This window comes from Sitophilus oryzae, unplaced genomic scaffold, assembly GCF_002938485.1.
Source record: "Sitophilus oryzae breed Bouriz unplaced genomic scaffold, Soryzae_2.0 scaffold_1512_pilon_pilon, whole genome shotgun sequence".
NCBI classification, from domain to species: domain Eukaryota; kingdom Metazoa; phylum Arthropoda; class Insecta; order Coleoptera; family Curculionidae; genus Sitophilus; species Sitophilus oryzae.
In genome coordinates this window covers 242,158-258,914 of record NW_022146184.1, presented here as the reverse complement: position 1 = coordinate 258,914, position 16,757 = coordinate 242,158, and positions in this window count along the sequence as shown.

Below are 16,757 nucleotides of genomic sequence, written 5' to 3'. Positions count from 1 at the left end.
GAATATAATGGTTCTTGTTGTGATATATTTAGAAAAATAGAATTAGGTTTTTTAATGGAACTGATAATAATTTTAGCAAATAAAAACATGTTTTTGGTAATTTATTTTTTTATTTTTGTTGATATTATCTCTTTTTTTTCTGATTCCAAGAAAAATGATGATATACAGGGTATTAACAAATAAGTGTGAAAAAATGAACATGGGATTAACTAGTATTATGTGGTGATTTGCATATACAGTGTGTTTTCTACGATGTTTTCTATGGGTATCTCGGAAACTACTGGAGGTAGATAATTAAAGTTAAATAAGGAAAGAATTATAGTTTTGTGGGGTCATAAATACGCGCCTTTTGGATTTTTGAAAAAGTTTATGGCTAACTAGATATTTCGAAAATATCAAATTTCGGCTATTTTAAAAATGCTTCCTAATTCCATTATAATCTATTTTAGACAAAAAGTTTTCAGATAAAAGTTGTAGATAATCACATTCATAATGCGATTGTGTTCTCAGTTTTTTTTTTCTGAAGTCAGTCATTTATGGCATATGACACAAACATTGTAGAATAAAAGATCCATTATTCTACAATTGGCAACACCGGCCCTATAGCAATAATGACTCTATGCGGGCTATGTAATGAAAAAATACAATAGCATGACGGATTAGATATTTGGTAAGTCGGGCTAATCGTTGTAATAATTGTCAAGGTTGACCAACCTAAATTGACAAAAATAACAAGATTGCTCTGGTAGTCGGCCAGACCTTAGTAAAAGATAATTTCAAAGTCATTTCAGTCGATTCGCTATGGACGACTTACAAATTAGCTCCAATATTTTGTATTTAATAGTTTTATACCAATCTATAATGTATACTACGCGAGTAATTCAGCATTTTCTTAGATATACAGAGTAATTTAAATATATTTATATAGTTTAATTGTGTATTTTTTCTTTAACCATTTAACCATTAGTTTATATCCATATAGTTTTTTTTTCTTTCTTTGTTATGGTGAAAAAATTAAAAACATGTGCTATCTCTCGTGAGGAGATTCCTCACATAAAAATAAGATTTATTTTTCATATCAACATAGGTCCAATTCTGCTTTGTTTCATAGCTACAGGGTGTTAAAGTCTTAATATTTTTTCGATTTATTATAATTTTTTTTGAAGTACTTTTAGCGTTTCGAATGAAATTTTGAGGGTAAAAGTTACTATAAATGTGTCATATTTTAAAGCTAAAATAGTGTCGACATATTCACCAGGGACGTGCGTATGGGATATCACTGGAATATTTTTCTCAAAAAAGCATGTACGCCACTGGCTTTTTTCTCTCGTTAGCGAAATACTGTAAGCAGTTTAATGCCGATTAAAAGTTATCTCTTGATATTTTGTCGATTTCGGCCTCCTTGATGAGATAAACGCAATTTTATTAATTTGCCTTTATCCAAGTCTAATAGCAACCTTTAAAAAAATTAATATCTTTAACTTGCGAAAGTTTTAGAGAAGTACTCATTGATTCCTCATCAAAAAATATGAAGAAAAGTTCCTATAAACATGGATATGGAAATGCATAGAAATGGGGTCGAATCAAGAACGAAACATGGATAAATAATAATTAAACGGTATTAAAATGAAATTAAAATATATGTTTTGATATTTTGACGTAACCAATTTACCTCTTTTTGTTTCCTAGCCTACTACTATCATTTTTAGACTATATAATCCTAAGCGGCAGCCTAACATGATTTGTTTTCTTAATATCTCCGATTAGAGAGAAGATAGAAAGATGCGGTTTGCAGTGATATTTTGGAAATTTTGTGCTCTATTTAACTGTGTAAAGAGAAATATAGCCTCCTATAAATTTTTTACGCAAAAGCGCAATATCTGTTATGATGTCAAACAGCGCCCTCTAGCTACCACGAAAAAATTTCTGGAAACAAAATTTATACTGGAGATCATTAAGGAAGAAAAGTTCTTTTAAACGAGCCCTAGTTTGTTTAAATCGCGTAACCTAAACCAGAGTTATACTTATTTTAATAAAAGCAACTTTAACTTTCCCCCACCACTTTATTTCATGAGATAGAGCAAAATACTTTAAATCATAAAAATTACAAATTTGTCGATGATTACAATAGTAATATTTAAAATACCTGTTCACCTTCATATTTTTGAGAAAAACCCTGTTTTCTGATTGGCTATTAGAGAAACGCTCCCTAGCGGGCATTTTTCGAACTTGAAAATAATTTCCAGCGATTTCTCTTGGTCGATTTACTTATTAGATTTTTCCCAAAGTTAATATGATAAGTAGTTTCTGAGATACAGCCGTCGTCCATTCTTAGTTGGCCACCCGGTACAATGCCAGGAAAATGTACAATCATTTGCCTTCGAATATCAAGTCACTTTCATTCTTTCCCGCATTTCGCAAAGCTCTGAAATCATACTTACTGGAGAGTAAACGACTTTTTTTTGTTGATGTTTAATCATGAACAATTTTGAATTTTAAAATTTTGATCATCTCACACACTGGTTAAAGGTCTAGTATTTAATATATAATATTTTATATTTTATGATATACACATAACATGATTTTATCCATTTACAGTTTTCCTTTTGTAAAATTTTCTAGATACGCCTGTGCTCTGGAATGTCCGTGTATGTTTTATTTGTAATTTTAATGACGTATATTTTTTTGAATTGATTTGTATTGTATGACATTTTTTTTATTATTTGTATATTTGTTTTTGTGCTTTTTTGTTTTGTGAATGCTTTGTCGATAAAGCTGTTTTGGTTTTTTGTAAAATAAAGCGTTGTTTTTTTTTCAGGGTCAATTTTTTGGATTTTAAAATCCAAAATAGTCGAGACATTTCATTTTCAAAATTAAAAAAAAATAGTTTTCGAAAGTGGAAGAATGTATTTAAATCTTTATTTACAACTACTACATGCATGTTGTTTTTTTTTTTCAATTTATTCTAAAGAGTGTTCTTTTTTAATCCATTAGCAGAAAATACTATACAGCGATACCGTTATGCATATAAAACAATGTGTGACGTGAATAAAATCGTACATAATTATTTCGTAGGAGTTGTGCTAACCGGTTTGCATACTAAATCTTCGACACCCGGATTAAGAGCTCGATCTAGATTATCCATGCAAATTTCTTATGCTTCGCTTTTCTAACTTGTATTATCAAGATCGAAATTTAAGCCCCCTCGCCCCACGCCTGAGATTAAAATCTAAATTTAAACAACGTTTCCATAAGGTTTAAAGTTGAAAGCATTTTGTAGTTTGACGAGAGATTATAAAATATGGTAGGTTCCACTAGAGGCCCACATCATGTGCACGTAAACTTTCAAATCATCTTAAGAAAGAAAAAATGTATCGGGTTGCGCACATATTCAATGAACGCTATTCTGGAAAACACCTTTATGGCAAAATTGTTCGCGAGTTAGTAGCAAAATTTCGCGAAATTCCATTATTAACAAAAAGAGGCAGAGGGAAAATCCTGTAGTAAATGAAGCTATGGAGGTATTCGTATTGGGCCAAGTTGCCATAGATAGTACGTTGAGTACAAGAAAATTAGCCAATAAGACCGGCGTGAATCGTACAAGTGTCCAAAGGATATTAAAAAACAGAAGTTCCACCCTTACAAAATTCAGTTGGTACAAGAACTCAACGAAGACGATTTTGATCGTCGCTTGCAATTTTGTGAAACTATGAGTGAACGAGTGGCGAATGATAATAATTTCCTATTTAATGTGTGTTTTTCGGATGAGTGTACTTTCTTTTTGAACGGTGTAGTTAATCGGCACAACTGTCGGTACTAGGGTGAGGACAACCTCAGGGTTTTTCACGAGGTGCACACACAAAACCCTCAGAAATTGAACGTGTGGTCTGGTATTTTTGGAAATTGTATTGTGGTCAGTTTAACGATATTACAGAACAGCTATCTAGCAACTACCGCACCTGATCGTTCAACCTTGTGGCGAGTGAAAAAATGCGTAAACATCTAGAAATAATAAGAAAAAATAGCAAATTGGTCGAAGGAATTTATCCTTATCATTTACTCTGATAAATGTTTAAATAAACTTTTCAAATTTCAATCCTTCATATTTTAAGATTACAGTTGAGGGTTGGAACCTTTGGTGTTAAACAGCAAAATAAAAACACTAAATCACCACAATACACCAAAACACTTTTACTTTTACACTGGACGCGCGTTTCGCTAACCATGTTAGCATCATCAGCAGATGATTATAAACTCATCAGTTTATAATTTTTATTTTGGTTTTTATTTTGCCTTCATATTTTCTCAATGACCGATTATCAAAAACGAAGCGGGGAAATATAGAGAATAGAAAGCTCTTTTCGTTGCAGTGTCACTTGACCCCCCTTCCCATTGGAAAAAGTTGGAGGATGACACCCCCGCTTAGAGGGTTGAAGATTTTGCAATCATTTTTGGGGCAAAAGTTGTCCCCCTCACAAACAAAATTGACGTGTTTTTGAATTTTTTGAAAAAAAAATACCCTGGCCGTTATGCCCTGCGGAACGTTTTCGATGGGCCACCCTGTATAATGTATAGTGAAGTGAATAAATATCTATTCTATACCTTTGTGGCCGATTCATTTCTTGAAAAAAAGTACTTATAGCCACTGAAATAGAATAAGAAACTAAAAAAATCCTAAATATTTTTTGGTATCACCTCATATCGGTATATATTTATATATATATATATATATATATATATATATATATATATATATATATATATATATATATATATATATATATATATATATATATATATATATATATATATATATATATATATATATATATATATATACAGGGTGGTCCGAACTGTATTCCGGAAACTTCGGCAGCATATTCTGCAGATAAAAATAAGTAAAAGAGTTCGTATAAATGTATGTCCTAAAATGCTTACTTTCGGAGATACCGGGTGTAGAAGTTTCATTTCCTTTTCAATTTTTTCCAAAATATTTTGTAAAGTAACGTCAATATTTGGATGAAAATTTGTATCTGGGAGTTTTTTGACATGAGAAATTTGATTTTAAAGTCAATATGACTCCTGTTTGTAGGGGGCGCCACCTATATATGTTTTAATTGTTTTGTAGAGTAGTAATTTTTCGTCCATACCTGTATAAAGGTACCCAGTGAAAAAATATACATTTTCGTGACTTTTTACGTAAAAAATGTATTTTCGTAAAAATCGCTACGAGTAACCGTTCTCAAGATATTTAGAATGGAAATAGTCAATACATGTCATTATTGACAAAAAATAAACACTTTGAGTAGAGATATTTATTTGACTGAAATAATAAATTCCGGAAATTTTAATTTTTTTAAATTAATCATAATTTTTTCTGGGAAGAAAGGATGATAAAACAGTTTTTGTTGAACTTTTGGCACAGAAACATTTCAAATTTATGATTTCAGCCTAATAACTATATAGTCAACATGTTTAATTTATGTCAATGATGACAGGTATTGATAATTTCGATTCCAAATATCCCGAGAACCATTACTCGCAGCGATTTTTCCCGAGACCTTTTTTTAGGTAAAAAATGTCGCAACTGAATATTTTTTTACTCAGTAGTTTTATACAGGTACGGACTAAAAGTTATTACTCTTCAAACCAGTTAAAAAATATGTAGGTGGCGCCCTCTACAAGTAGGCGGTATATTGACATCAAAATCCAAATTTCTCATGTCAAAAAACTCCCAATTTTCATCCAAATATTGACATTACTTCATAAATTATCTGGAAAAAATCGAAATAAAAATGAAACTTCTACACCCTGTATCTCCGAAACTAAGCATTTTAGTAAATATATTTATAAGAACTTTTTCACTTATTTTTATCCACAGAATATCCTGTCGAAGTTTCCGGAATACAGTTCGGACCACCCTGTATATTTTTTTAAATACCATGAAACCAGATATTATTTTATGTTGATAAAAACTACTGAACTTTTTATTACACCAAAACAAAAAAAATCCAATGCAAAAAGAGCCAATTAATTTTTAAAACATAACGAGCACCTACAATGTTAATTGTTATATGCCTGATAAAAAATGCCAGTACATTATTTGTGGCGAACCGAGGAGAAAATTATTCATTGAATTTTCGGTCAAATATTTGGTTCTATTCATTGTTGGTTAAATTGTTAGAAAAATGTGGAGTAAATAGGAAAAATTGATGCTTTTTTTATAAATATTTCTATTAATAGACTTCTAAAACTAAACAAATTAATATATTCTACTATGTAGACTGTTGTAGTTTACTCATTAAAATTGATAATGAATTGCACTTAAGAACCGTACATATTAACTAACGGACTACAAGAAGAAGATTAAATGAAGCAAATCTCATGTCAAGAATGCCTGCTTCGGGACCAGAACTTACTAGATGTGTTGACTAGGCCCAAAAGCAAAGGCATGGTCTTAATGTAAAAATTACGAAAAATGTTAGTGCCTTCTTTAAAACCGAATATTTACAACAAAAATAAAGCTAATGAGATGAACCAAAAAACAAACCATCGAGAAAGGATGTATCTAGATGATAAAATAATTTTTGAATTTCTTGCTGTTTTAACATATTTCACAGAGTGTTTCAAACTTTCATCAAAAATATCACCAGTTTGTTTTCCCTCGTATAATTAACCGATGGGGAGTTTCATTTTTAATTTAGAAAAAGATACTGAGAAGTCAAATAATTTGGCAACACACTGCTTAAAAAATCATCAAAATCGGCCCATTAAAATAAAATATATTAACCTTTAAAATACATCAAAGTTTTAAGGTGCCCATTTTTCGTGCCGGTGAATGTATTTCAAAAACTATAAATTTTAGGCAAATACTTTTCTAATGAAACAAACCCTTATTTTTTTACTAGAATCCAAAAATCAATTAATATATAGGGTGTTCCATTACAAAAAACATAACTTTGATGTGTAACTTTTTTGGGGACGCCCTGTAGAACTCTACATAATTTTAGAAAATACTTTAAATTGACTTACATAAGCTCAGAAAATTTCACTTCAATATAAACTTTTGTTCTCCTTGCAAAAACCGCGTCGTATATGACGCACCACCCTGTAGAATTCGATTTCAATGGTTAGCATATAAGCAGAATAGGTATAGCTTATGTATTAGATTTATTTATTTCAATAAATTTACTTAGAAAAAGAATTAAAAAATCAAAATATTAAGAAGGAAATAATTAAGAATTTACTGAAATTACTGAAATAAAAAATTAAAAGCAACGAAAAAAAATGGGTAAACATTTTAGTATTTTATCTATAAAACACAATAGAGGAGGTTTCACATTAAAACATTGGCAGTAATTGAATTCCGAGGTAAGTCTCTGGGCACTCCACTAAGAAGTTTTCAGAAATTCTTAAGGATCTCGTAAAAAATTAATATCGTAAGAAATTTTATACAATGGAATCTTCGAAAATTTTCTGTTATATGATTTGTTGGCTTCAGGATGTCTAACTTTTTCCAACGGTTCGAATAAATTTTAAATTCGAATCGTATCGCCCATTATCTCCAGCCGGCGGCGTATGAAACTTATGCATTCGCATCCTTGAAAATAATAAATTCAGCAAGACAAGTCTGGAGAACATGAAAACTTTCTGACAACGTGCGATGAGATGCATTATTAGATACGTACAAGCCGAATGTTATTGCCAGATTGCATAAAAATGGCTTAGTTTTGAATTCGACACTCGGTGCTGGAGTTTTATATTAAATTTTTTCAACTTTGATAGAGTGGAGTAAAATAAATCAAAAAAGTTTGTACAAAATACACACCGGAAAAATCTAGGGATATAATTTTATTTAAATTAAAAATAAATGTTTTGAATAAACAACCACATATTTTAGGTCGATTCTTTCTACTTCGATTGAAACGAAGTAGTCACACTAGTTATTTCTAAATTTGGAACATTTGCAGAAGTGTTTGTGCATTTTTTTTTCAAATGTATAAAAAGCACCTAGCATCAATTGTTCGAATTTAACCTGTACTGGCCATGTTTTTATGATAACTGGCCAGAATTCATTCAAATAACTCTGTTTAGTATTAAACGACATTATGGAGCGTAGACATCTTAACAGAGACGAAATGGTAAGGACCATGGAAATGCTTGAAGCTGGAATGCGCCAAATCTACGTAGCTAGAGCATTAAATACAACGCAAAGTGTAATATCGCGATTAAGTGCACGTTACCGTGAAAGTGGTGATGTTGCTGAAAGGCACACAAGGCGACATCGCATTACTACCCCTCAGCAAGATCATTTTTTACAATTAAATGTTCGACGCCGACCGACTCTTACAGCACCAGAGCTTAGTTTAATTCTCCAGGAAACACATAATGTAACCGTTAGTCCTGACACTGTTCGCAATAGATTAAGAAAGGTCAACTTAAGAAGCAGACGCCCCTGGAGAACTCAACCCTTAACGAGAGGAAATCGAGAGGTACGATATTTGTGGGCTCAAGATCATGTTCAGTGGTCGAATGAACAATGGGCCAATGTTCTCTTCACGGATGAGCCACGCTTTGGAATTCATCCGGATTCGAGAAGGCTTAGGTTATGGAGAGAACCGGGAAATCTTACTCGGTTGGATCATGTTCAGGAAGTGCATCCTTATCAACACAGTTAACAGAACAAGGTGGAACAGTTATGGTCTGGGGAGGAGTCCAGTTAGGCCGAAAAACCGATCTCGTTTTTCTTGAAAGGTTTCTGGTTCGGGTCGTGAACGCAGCGTGGCAGGCTGTACCTCAAGAAGAGATCGGTAACCTGATCAGGAGCATGGAGGGACGATGTAGGGCTGTAATGGACAGTAGAGGAGACCATACCCTTTATTAAGTAAAAATGGTTTTATCTTTTTTTTTAATTCGCAGTTTAGAATAAAAACAAAAAATGTGAATATTTTTTTCAGTTCAATAAAAATCAAGGTAAATTGAAAAATTCGGTAAATTTCGCATTTTTATTTCCAATACGTCCTGTAAACTATTTGTTTATTTTAATTTTATTATATCAGAAACGCAAATAACAAAATTACTGACGATGACTGGATAAAATTGTAATATCCCTAGACTTTTCCGGTGTGTGTATTTAATAGAACTTTTTATTAAATTATTCTTTTCGATAATTTTATATACTCATTTCTCTTAATTGTGATCAGCAATATATTATTTAGTTTGCAGAAATGATCAAAATATGAATAATTATTGAGAGGTTCAGAAGAGAACGGGAACAAGTCCTAAAAGATAATTATGGAGAAAATGAGAGTTAAAGTTTTTTAATGTTACTTAATTCAAATAAAACAATCTGGAGAAGAAAACTTGCCACGATGCTTTATTTTAAATTGTATAATTGTAAACTAATGTAACTCAAAATATAACTGTGGTCGTTTTTAAGAATGTTTGTTTATACTTTTTTGGACTTGAACCATTTTATCAATGAAAATATTTGAAATTTTAGATATAAATTGGTTCATCGGTTCATTCTTCTTCGTCATTACGGGATTTGTTGACTTAAAAAAAGTTGGCCTCTCAAAAGTGGCTTACCCCCTATAACTTTTTTATATTTTCATACATGTTAGTATATGACATAAATCAGGATTGATTGACGTATTTAATTGTTTTTGGTCACTTCCTGTTTTACCGGAAACGACTACAACTTTTGATTCTTAAATGGCACCCTCGGTATATTTTTACTTTATTCTAGAGAAAATGACACTTTGAGTAGAATGACATATCATATGTCAACTTTTGACATTTTCGCATATCGTTTATTAAAGGGTTTACGGGAAATTGTAACATGGGCTTCATAACGATAATTTGACTCGAAATATCAAGTGTGTGATACCAAATTATTCGTAAAAAATGCTTTTTCCAAATATGCTAATGAGCCATCCTTGTTTCATTTTGAAAAAATTGAGATATGATTAAAAAAACGATTTGTGCATCTTTTAACCCGCCAAGGACAAAACACGTAGAACATGAGTTGATCATATCTATTTTTCCAAGGTTTCTTGATTAAAAATTAGTGCTTTTAACACAGCCGTATATTTTTTTGTTAGCGAAAATGTCAAAAGTTGACTTATGATACGTTTTTCTATCAAGTAAAGTAAAAAGATACAGAGGGTGCCATTTAAAAATCAAAAGTTATAGTCATTTCCGGTGAAATATGAAGTGGCCAAAAACAATTGAATACGTCAATCAATCTTAATTATGTCATATACTAACATACCAAATCTCGTTTCATTATCTGAAAAAATAAAAAAGTTATAGGGGTGAGCCACTTTTGAGACGCACCCGGTATAGGCGGGATAAAGGGAAGAAGATCTTTCATGTGTTGCTTTTTAGAGTGTGTTACCTTATGTCTATATGAAATGATAAGATTTTTCTTCCTCGTGTAGTTTTATTCAGATCATCAACATGTCAGATATCTAAGTATTTGTAAGGGAAATCAGCCTAACTTATTGCAATAGTAATAGTGAAAATAATGATAAATCAAACTATACTTTCAGAATCGATAGAATCAGACTTTTTTGGCTGATAATCTGATTCACTTTGTGCAAATGATTCAGACTTGTTTCATTGTCATCCATTTTATAAATAAATTATTTTTTTAGCTCTAAACCTTAGTACGTGTGTTAAAAATAGCTGCTTAATGCGTGAAGTATGACTTGATTCATTTTTCTACTGAAAAAAAAAACAATATTTTATAAACGTATAAAGACGATTATCTTAAAATAGTAGGAAATTGTAATTTCAGTTTAATTCTGGCCACTCCAATTGTTATCTCTGGAACTCCTCTATACAACACTTAAATAGTTACTGCCTTTTAAAAACAAAAATTCCGACATGGATGGGACATAAAGTAAAATAACCATCGCGGTTTCGCGACCTTGTAGAATGTAGAATGTAGAATGAGTAAGAGGGGGGGGGGGGTAATCACTGCGACCTTAAAGATCTATTGTTCCTCTTTTCCTTGAGTCATCACCTATACATACATATACTGCCATTACTCGCAATAGAACTCAATGGAGAAGAATTGTAAACTCAGTTAACAACGGCAACCAAAAAGTAAAGATGCAACAAAGCAATGAGATTTTTGAATGTCCGGAGTGCGGTAGTCACAGAAAAGCTCATGAAAGAAAACGCCTTGCGTGACCATCTTTTGATGCGTGTCGAATACTCGTCAGCGAGTAATGGCAGTATATGTATATATGTATATGTAATTCCTATTGTGTGGACCAAAACTCAAAAAGTGTGGCATTTTAAAAAATAAATAACAAAAATTAAAAACAAAAATTCCGACATGGATGGGACATAAAGTAAAATGACCAGCGCAGTTTCGCGATCTTACCATTTTGGACACATTTTTGTGGGGCATCTTGAAAAATAGAGTACATATCAATATATTGCCAATGCAGTAAGATTATCAAAAAGTGAAGCTCTTAGAAGAAGGGATATAACTAGAGCTGGTAATGATTTAAATTGACAGGCGTCATTATTAGGATGGGTCAAAAAAATCGACTATTTTTTTCAATTAATACTCTGAAAAAAAGGTTGGAGACACCTCAAAAACATTCTCTCCAAGTATGAGAAATGTTAATGGAAAGATCCTTCGCTTTTCAGTTAGCTATTGGGAAAAATATCTCGTATACAGGGTGGCCCATCGAAAACGTTCCGCAAGGCATAACGGCCAAAAAAATCCAAAATCAAGTCAATTTTGTTTGTGAGGGGGACAACTTTTGCCCCAAAAATGATCGCAAAATCTTCAACCCTCTAAGCGGGGGTGTCATCCCCCAACTTTTTTCAAATTGGTAGGGGGGTCAAGTGGCGCCGCAATGAAAAGAGCTTTCTATTCTCTATATTTCCGCGCTTCGTTTTTGAAAATCGGTCGAGTCATTGAGAAAATATGAAGGATTGAAATTTGAAAAGAGTTAATTTATAATAAATAAATTTACCGTCAATCTATTCGATACGCATGGAAAACTTCTTGATACGTGATTCGTCCTTCTTGTCGAAACGTAAAACTTTCGTACGAACAAGTTTTAAACTCGAATCTAGTCGCACATCTACGAGCGGCACCATATGAAACAAATATACGTTCGCCCGCTGCTTGAATAATAAATTCAGCAGACGCGAGTCCGCAGAGCGTGAAAACTTTCTTCCTACGTCCGATAAAATGCATTATTAGATAGCTATAAGCTGAATTCTATTGCCAGTTTGCATAAAAATGACTTAAAAGCGAGTATATTTGATATTCGGCGCCGTAGCCAAGAGTTTTATATTAAATTTGGTCAAACTCGATGTATTAAATTCGTATTAAAATAAGTTTTAAATTAAATGTTATTAAATAAACGTTAATAGATAAATCAATTCCATGTAGTTATAAATTAGGACACCAAATTTGATTCGAATAAATCCCGTAGATAACTGACAAGGTTTATACTCCTAGAATGCTGCAGATGATCCCATGTGGTGCCGCATAGCTTTTGTATTATTTTGTTTCGTGTGTGCATTTGCAACTTATTTTAGACTTCCATCCAACGTAACTTTTAGATATGTACAGGGTGGGTCAAAAACTCCGAAACCGTAACAGATATCGATGTCCGGTTTTCACCATCATGTTTTTGACAACAATTAATTGAACTCCAAACACCGATATTAGTTTTTGTCTATCTCCTATAGAGAAGGGTGTTTCCATTTAAAAGTGTCGAATTTGACCCACCCTGTACAGGGTGTCCTATTTTGGTTTGGTTTGGTTTGGCCATACCAATAGGTATAGTAGGCTATTAGGATCGGCAAAAAAAAAGTTTTTTTAATTTCACTCAAAATGAGTTACTTGGGTCATAAATGACCTAGATACAAAATATTTTCATGGTGTCTGTCTGTCTGTCTGTCTGTCTGACCGTCTGTCCGTCTGTAGCACGATAACTCAAAAACCGCTGAACCGATTTTAACAAAATTTGGCACAAAAATACTGTGGTACCCGAGAATCTGGCCATTAGTTTTTGGTGGGGGTGGGGGATTGGTAAGGGGGTATGGGAGGGGGTTAAAATTTAAAAAAATCGTAACTCCAAAATTACAGTAGCTAGCGAAACGCGGTTTTCAAATTAAGATTAGGAATAATATTTGCAACAAAATCCATACATATATAAAAGCTCAAAGGGTTTTTTTGTTACATCCATCCCGCCGAAACTGTTTTACCAATCTTGATGATTCTTCTTATAAATGAAAGGTATATATGTCTAGATTTGTTATGAAGTATTTTTAAATTGTTGAATGGCTATTTCTTTGTGTAAATCGACTAAATATTAAAACATACCTGAAAAACACCTACACACAATACCTCCAGAAATAAATTATTTGTCATTGTCAGTGGTTTGTCAGTTAGATTATATATCATTTTTCAGATATTTTAGGGATCAGTTCATACAGCCAGCTTTAGATACATAAATGTATCTAACAAGGAACAAAGGTTCGTTTAAACGACATTAGTGAAATAGCTACACAAAGCAATTTTAGGAAATTCATCCTCTTAGAGAGTAAAATTATGTCGGAATAATTTGTTGTGTGAAAATTCCTTACTATGTGGTCTAGAAGAATGAAATCCAACAAAAAGAATTAGAAGAGATTTTTGAAATTCATCAACCAAATGGGTAAAGTTAGTAAAAATTTATATAAAACTTGGTGACCTCTGGATTATACACATAAAAATTGGCACAAAGGATCATTTAAAAGACATGAGTTAATTGTTTGGATAAAGCGATTTTATGAAATTTATAATCTTAGGGAGTAGAATAGGGAATGAAAGTTTGCTGTACGAAAATGCATTACTATAACATCTTATAATTACTATAACATTACTATAACAGCAGTATAAATTTTTTATTTTTATTCGATTTTTTGTCGAGCGAGTCTTAAATAAGTGCAATTATTCTTAGCGGTAGTAGGTATATTTGACCCCAGAAACACGATTATTAGTTTTTTCGCGAATTTTTTTTTGGAAAATTTGGAATTTTTTGAAAAACCTTTTGGATTTTTTTTAGTTTTTAGTTAAAACCATAATTTCTTGATAATATGACAACATAGATAGATAGTAGATTAAATTTACAAGACAGAAAAACCCGAAAAGCTGCAGTGGTTCTCAAAATTTAGGCAAAAAAAATTTTTTTTGAAATTTTTAAAGTAAATAACTCAGTTATTTTGGAGTTATTTGAAAAACGGTAAAGAGAAAATATGGTTTTTTATCGAGATCTACCAGCCCTGAAAATATTTGCACTTATTCAAGACTTGCCCTGTATAATACCCAGAAAATCGACAATTGATAACTTTCATATGAAATACGAGTAGCTCTAAAACTCTTAAAAACATAATTTAAATATGGCATTTGTAAGGCTCACTAGCTCTATATACAAAGTAAATCATTTAAATCAATGCATGAACTAATCGAGGTGTAACGCGAACGTAGTCGCGGGAAAAACCTAGTTTGTAATAACATGAAAATCAGTCAAAGTCGCAGTTTTCGAGATATTAACATGTTTTAGTATGGGCGGGCTATACGTGGCTCCCGGCGCCAATTTTTTTTTATTTATTTATGACCGAGAAAATTCAAAGATTTTCCTTGATTTATGCAAGAACAATCTTCGGATTGTCACTATGTTTCTAACAGGACACTGTCTCCTCAACGAACACCTCAGTAAATTGAAGCTGAGAAACAAAGGCGAACGCAGATTCTGTGGGGAAAATGGGAAAACACCTTATTAGTGATTGCTCCGAGGCGACAACGATTCATCCCATAAACTTTCTAAAACTGATATCGGAGATGGAGGAGTAGCCTCTGTGAAGCCGTCTCAGATACTGGCTTTTGTCAAAGCCCTGAGACTGTATGGTGAGTTATAACTCAAGAAAGGGAGTTACACAATAGATCTGTAAGGTCGCGATGATTAACCCCTTTTGTAAACATCTACATTCTAGTCCTAACTAGCGATGGGAACTATCGAATGAATTAGACTATCGAATGGTTAATGAATGAATGATTTCAACTATCGAATGGTTTTATTCGAATAAAAGCATTCATTCATTTGTATACTAAAGCATATGTGACAACCTCGCCGTGCGACTAAATGGTTATCGTTGAGCCACGACTATCGAATGCTTTTGATAAATGAAATTTAGTATTCGTTTGATTTTTGTATGCGTCAGTGCATTATTAGTTCTTCCAAATTTTTATAACTTCGCCGTATAAATACTGTGCTATTTTTGCGTTTATTAAAATAGTTAAAATACTAAAATAGTAGTTAATTTTGAATTTTATTTATTGACGATTGTGTGCATGTGCAGGTGGTCAAAATTTTTCCGAAAATTTGTGTGGTTTTCCATAGTCCGATCTTTCAATTATTTAATTTTATATGGTATATGGTCTATTTTTTAATGGGAAATTTTGAGAAGTAGCAATTTTTAAGAGAGATGAGATGAACTTACAATTAATTTTAAAAATACATATTTGTATTTTAGATGTTTTAATAATATGAACATAGTTGAACTTAATAATCATATTTAAGTAATGTGGTTAGTAATGTTTTAATAATATGAATTAGTTGAACTTAATAATCATATTTAAGTAATGTGGTTAAGTAAATGGGTTTATTGAACTCAAACTATGGGGTGAGAAAATTAAAATGAAAGTTTTACACGTGCCAATTTAAAAAAAAAGTTAACGATGTATTTTGTTTATGCTAATTCTCTTACATGTAGTTTTTTGCGAAGAAATATTTCATTTATTTTTTAAAGTAAATGACAGTTAAAGTAAATATAATTTTTAAATAGTAATATAAAGCACCTAATATAAATAATTTTGATTTCTAATTTTTTATTTATATTTTCCTTCCATTACACTGCATGCTTAGAAAATTAATAAATGTTTATATTTCATGATTTTAACATTTGTTGTTAATATAACAAATTAGTTCTGTAATTATTATTATTATTTAATAAACCAACGTTGCCACACACAAAAAATTTAGAGACTATATTATTTTTAAATAGGATCTAATATAAATAATTTTGACATCTAATTTGTTATTTATATTTTGCTACTACTTAAAAAAAATATTTATATTAAATGATTTTAAATTATGTTGTTAATAGGTATAACAAATTATTACTGTTATTATTATTTATTAAACCAGTCTTTGCTTAACAACATTAAAAATCATTTTCCTACATCCAAAATAACAAGTATTATTGCAGTGTAACAACAGAATATTAATAAAAAAAGATGCAGAATATATAGACATACTATCCCTAACTAACTAAAGCCAAACAATAATATTCTTTGCTAATATCAACTAATACCAAAATATGGCAACAGCGCCCTTCATAATGTATTTTCTGTGTAAATACTAGCACCTCAATAAAAAAATAATGTGTCCTTATCTATATCTGACTGGGCAAAAAATCAAAGATGCCGGCTTCTTTCATAGCATTGCCACCGACCGCTGTTGGGTTTCTCGGACAGAAACCTACGTCGCCAGGCGACAACTAAAATTCAGTTAATATTTTATTATAATCGATCCTGACGAATAAATGAATTTCATAAATGAATGAATTTTATAAATGAATGGTTTTTGCTGCCGAATTACTAGAATACAATATTTCAAGGCAGATGACGGATCTATTCGATAATTTTTATTCGAATAGTTTTCAACGAATGTTTT